At 39.4% G+C, this 5,803-nt stretch overlaps 1 long non-coding RNA gene across 1 annotated transcript; it reads right to left on the bottom strand.

Moving 5' to 3' along the window:
* Positions 1-374: 374 nt before the first annotated feature.
* LOC127021717 (uncharacterized) lies at positions 375-1,991 on the bottom strand. Its single transcript, XR_007767254.1, has 3 exons — positions 1,935-1,991; positions 672-822; positions 375-497 (listed from the first exon to the last, which is right to left on the bottom strand). It is a non-coding gene; the product is annotated as an uncharacterized LOC127021717 (long non-coding RNA).
* Between the last annotated feature and the right edge of the window lie 3,812 nt (positions 1,992-5,803).

The following is a 5,803-nucleotide window of genomic DNA, read 5'->3' as shown; positions in this document are numbered from 1 at the left end:
AACAGTGATTATGAAGACTATGGTCTTATTTACTTTCCACCAGTGTTGCAGCACACTACGTATACTCACAGGATATTTTTAGTCACAGACTCTGCCAGGCAGAAACGCAGTGGAGTTAATCACATGTAGCAAATTAAACAAAAGCAAAAAAGCTGGCAGGCCTGGGGGGGCCTGCAGCAGCTGAACATTTTGTTACCCTTTCTAGGCAAACCTTCCAAAATTGCATATGGGGAGGGTAAAGGCAAAGGGCAGTGGTGGTTTTTTTCACCTGGATCGAACAACCTACATACGTATCTGCAGTCGGTAGACGGAAGCAGGCTGAGAAATCTGTCTATATTCAGATTATAGTCAGAATTAAAGCTCTTTTGTAGTGAAATCGTTGAAGTTGGTCCAGCAACATATTAGAGCTGTCCTCTGACAAGTAGTTTGCAGGCGATGAGCTACTGTGTGCCCCGAGCTCCTGTCCCAAGCGCAGGCAGGTGACGCAGAAAGGGCTCCTAAAGCACAGAACGGAGGGCAGAACGTTCACCACCGGTGGACTGGCATTACCATCCAAAGACACTTCAAGCAGTCTTGAATCTAATACGAATTTGCAGCATGGGAGGAAAGGTATAAAGGGCAGGAATTAAAGGTAGTTTCAGCACAGCTCAACTGGATGCAGATATCCTCACCCTGTATCCTAATGGGCTGATGAAGTAACTCCTGAACATCATCTTCTGCAGCATGTCCTTCCTTTTCTTGAACATTCTCGCAGAAATACACCTTTTTTTCATCGTTCCCTTCAGTGGACATGGAAATGTATCAGTCCTGGTAGCTTTCTTTCTAAAAACATAGAAATAGTAAAATTAATTTATAATCATTGGTTAGCGTTAAGTTATAACAAGCTAACTCAGCTCAGTATAACTAAGCCAAGAACATACAATAGAATTATGGCAATCAGCGTTTATGGCAACCAACACATCACTGTTTTAAATGAAAATTATTCTTCCATTAGCTCACAGTAGCTTGTAAAATCTTTCACTATGACTAAAATCTGGAGTAATGGTGGATATCATTCACCCAAAGATTGTGTTGTAATGCTTATTTACGGCATTAGCATTTGAAGTTTTTTGTGAAGTAAAGCAGTAGGGATCAAGTGGACTCCCTCGCATCTGCTACGGCTTTGAAAGATAGCATGTGCCTGCTCAGGAATTAAATTAGGAATTAAATATTGAATCAAGAATACACGTGTGAGGAGCTAAGGAGATCTGAATGCTGAACTCACATCCACCACACCACAGGCATAAACAGAACACGCTATAGTCAGCCTCTATCCTGGGCAGAAGATAACTCTGCCAGCATCCTGGTGCGGCATCCCGGAGCCTCTTGCCCAGAAGGTGGCTTGGCTTCCTCCCAGGGAGTGGGGAAGAAGAGACAAAAAGTGGTCTTAGGAGAGAGATGCCCAAAGTGTGCTTTCTATTCTTGCAAGAGGAAAGTAAATCACCGATCATTTTATTACTGTAGACTGAAAGATGGGCTGGTGGAGATGCAGTTTACATGAGACCCCACAACTCAAAGGCTGAAAAGATACACTGAGTTTAAGACCGATTACATGTCTCTTCTGGAAGAGCAAATCTTTTACTCTCTAATGGGAAGATGCAAAGAGGACTATGATGGCAATATCCTTCCTCAGGCAGGTTTTGGTTTTTTTTTCTGGCAAGAGACATCTTTCCTAATAAATAACTGCTCTTTCTTATGAGCTAGCCTTTGTCAGTGACCACAGGACTGCACAGACACAAAATAGATGCTATCTGCCCAAAACAGCTCGCAGACATTGACTACCATTTTGTTTTCTTTACTGGGTAAAAGGAGGAAAATGGCTTTTAAATTAGATGTTGAACCCCTTCCAGAATTGCAATGTAAGATACTGAATCAATCATTCTTCATACAGTTACCTCCTACTCCACAAGCTCCTACTACCATAAAAATCGGTTGTTGCCAACTGAGCTCAGTGAATAATTTGCAGTTTTATATTTGTTAGAGGAATTTTTCCTCTTCCTCTTTTCATTATTTGTCCACAAGCAGATTGATTTTCTTGAATTTATTTTTTTCTTCAAAAACATGTGCTGTAATCACTCTGCAAGTAATTCTTGCTGTACATCACTCGTGAGCAATTTTTTGCGAGAAGTCTTCAAACATTTGTCCTAATTCTGTTTGTTCTATATGAACTTGCATCACGTGGTGTCTGTTTCTGTGAACACAACATCAAAAGAGCCGGTTTTGAGTATTCGCCCTGAGAACAATCCCACTTCTGAACCTAGAAAACTCACATAGAAAGCACATTTTACTGAGAATTATTTGAGACTTACGGATGCACATTCACTGAGATGCTTGCAGTTTACATGCATCTGTAATTTTCATGCTAACTAGAAGATAGCTTTTCCAACCCTAAAGAGAACGTTATTTTACCCACTTCACAACTCAAATCTGCTCTTCGCCAGAGCTTTTGTCTCACCCCAATTCATTACAATTTCAGTCTCTCAAAACATCCCTTGTGAGAGATGAGGCTTTCAACGGCATATAAAGTGGTTGGGTTCCAAATTATGACTGAAATGATGCACAATTTCACCATTTAAAAATTACATAATTCCCAGAAATAATTACAGGATTCTCCTGGTTATTGTTGCATCTTAATGAAAAATAAGACTGTATCAAAAAACTAGCTGAAGAGTCTGATCCTGACCCTGCTGGAGTCAGCGGAAAGCCTCCCTTTCTCAATTTTCTAGATGGAGGAAACTGCCCTTCTCCGATTGTAAAATACCATCTTTTCAGATAAAAGTTTAAAAGAATGATTGCATTGTTCAGAGGGATCTGGGTGCTTTACCATGTGTCCTCTTACAAAGAAAAGTGTTAGAATGACTCTGCAATATTGAAAAGGAGGTAAAAGTCAACTGGAACACTGAGTGCCATCATACACCAGAGTCAGAATTTCAAGTCCAAGTCTCGCAGCTGGCCTTAAATGTTTGCCTTGAAGACGTTTGTAAAATACAGGCCTTGCTCTTGTTGGTATGCAGTGGAAATACTTTGCTGGTATTTTAGATAATGTAAACAGTTGCTGCCACTGTCACCCAGGCACTTTATGATGTTAAGTAGGAAAAATGGGAATGAAAAAGTCATGAAATTCATGGATGATGATGTCTGTGATTGTAACTGGGACGCGTATGGGCGTCTCTTCCATTGTCCCTTACAAAGGGTCCATTCTATGAAAACAGGAAAACCTTGAAAAAGTTTAAAAAAAAAAAAAATCCACATAGAAATACTGAAGAATGCAAGTCATAAACCAATTAACATTTTTTTCAAATATGAATTTTGCAAAAGGAAGTTGTATTTTGCTCTCAAACTTCTTCTGAAATTGTTTTTAAATTTGTCAGTGTAGAAAAGACTTAGCGCACCGTATTAATGTTCTTCAGCTCTATCATCTGAGATGGACTGAAATTTTAACTCTTGGTGCTCATAAAGAACTCTTGGGATAATTTAGTCTGCTTCATTTAGTCTGCTACGGAAATAAGTTGTTGATGCTAAGTCATCATCAAAGTTCCCTGAAGCCAACTTTCAAACAAGCAGTATAGGCTTGTCTACCAACTCGGGTGCCGACTCCAGCCCAGGCACGGGGACGGGAGAGCCACAGGCTCCACGGGAGCTGCTGCAGGGACCCCCGGCCACCTTCCTAGCGTCAGCGGACTCGAGGCGGCCGATACGAACCGTGAGTGCGCTGGCTGTAACACAGACAGTAAAATCACTATGAGACATTCAAATGAGATAATTAAATCGTGTTAATTTGCATCTCATTTTTGTGATGTAGCTGTATGCAGCCAACATAGTAACTGGAAATTAATACAGCACAATTCGTGTCCTGTCATGTCACACTGCTGGCCTTTCTGAGCCAGAATTTTTTTTAATGCTACACTCATAAATCAAGTCCCTCAAAGACAAGAAAATTATTACGAAGTTGAACAATAATAACTTACGCTTAGAAGAGCTACCTACTTTTTCTTCCACCTGGCACAGAATAGGGAGCTCTTAGATTGTTTTCTTGTATGCTGAAGTTAAATTTTACATCTTCAGCAACAGCAAATAAATCCATGTTTCTGTTAAGTTACTTAACCAGTGTAGCGTTGTATCCACTCTCTAGAAAGGTCTGTATTTTCTCCGTGAGCGTATGCTACATGCATCAGTTTAAAGGCTGATACCACCATTTTAGAGAAGTGGCACAGCAATTCCTGCATCAAGTGATATGTACGGTATTCCTCTTCCTGCTAGATGTGGATCTCAAATATAATAGAATCTTTTAATTTAGTTTTACTTATAGTTTGTGCTGACTCACGTAAAATGTGACTCAGAGACGCAGCGTATTTCTTTGCACTTTTCACCATTAGCTGGTTTTTTTTTCCTACTGCCTACGTTATGCGACTTCACATTTGGTATTCTGATACTAATGTGAGTTTTAGGGCAAAGAAATGGTGATGTGCTAGCATACAGTTTTTTAAAACTTTGTAAGAAGATAGATTCTGTCCATGCATTCTTTCACCTGTAATTATTATAGAGACCTACAATACTATAAGAGAGGAAAAAGTTGCTATACTAAAAAAACCCAAACCCTAGCCTGTCTTATTTTGAATCTGCATATTCAAGTCCGTTTACATCACTAAAAGGGCGGCAGTCCAAAATATAAATAACTTGAGCTCAAAAAGCAAGGTTGCCACCCTGAATAGCCAGAAACCACGGTGATCATTTAAATAACAGCACTCTGTGCAGATTCATGCGCAGTTTCATACCTGTGGCTCGCTTCCACCTACAACAGAATGAAATACTTTGTTAAACTCCATCGCGCTGTGCTCTGCTTCACTGGACCAAGTGATGTGAAATAACACAAAATAAAGTACACTGTACACCATGTACTCTTATTCTACGGAGCAGGTATAATCTTTGTAATTATACCACAACTGCATGGCAAATACCATGTAAATACATAGCAATTGCATGTTCCTACAGCTTACTTGTTAATTATGCATTGTTACTAACAAGTTCAAAGATAAATTATCATAGCACTTGCAGCACTTAGGTGCTTGCAAAGCTCCTAAGCTGTCTAATAATGGAATTCGTACTATTAAATGTTTGCTTTTGTTGATTTTCCATTGGAATGGGGAAGGGAAACAACCCACCTCACGCCCAAAGGCCTATAGCTTAAGTGCGCGTTTCTTAGTGGTACAGCAGAGGTACGCTACCGTACAAAGTAACATGACACTTCTACCCATAAGGAAATCTGGACAAATTAACAAAAAAATTATTTGCATTAATAAATTGCTTTTCAAATTCCATTTAATAATCGTCCTAAGCAAATGCTGTATTTAAAAGCACTGGTACTTGCATGTCATAGAACTAATGCTGTTTTCCTGACCCAATATTTAATCTTGTACAGGCTAAAAATGAGAGGAAAACCTCATTTCACTGGTGTCGCTAGCAAAACTCCTATTGATTTCAGTGAGGGCAAGGCTCTACCCAGACAGCTTACTTGTAAATGGATTCTTGAAATAGCTTATGTTATATTATGTCAGAAATGTATCACTATGTAAGGCCATTTCATAGTCTGTGCTAGCTCTTCTATGAGCCGCACTGCAGTATTTTAGACTACAACTTATAACTTTTAATAGGTATTTTAATAGTATTCAATAAAATAAAATTAGCCTCTCTATAAACATTGCTTTTCTCCAAAGTGAAGCTTCCCTTTAAGTTATGACTCCGTAATGGTTGTTTGGTCAGCCAC

Source organism: Gymnogyps californianus, chromosome 13 (genome assembly GCF_018139145.2).
Source record: "Gymnogyps californianus isolate 813 chromosome 13, ASM1813914v2, whole genome shotgun sequence".
NCBI classification, from domain to species: Eukaryota; Metazoa; Chordata; class Aves; order Accipitriformes; family Cathartidae; genus Gymnogyps; species Gymnogyps californianus.
Note: the sequence above shows the minus strand (reverse complement) of the source record. Positions and strands in the feature narration are given on the sequence as shown.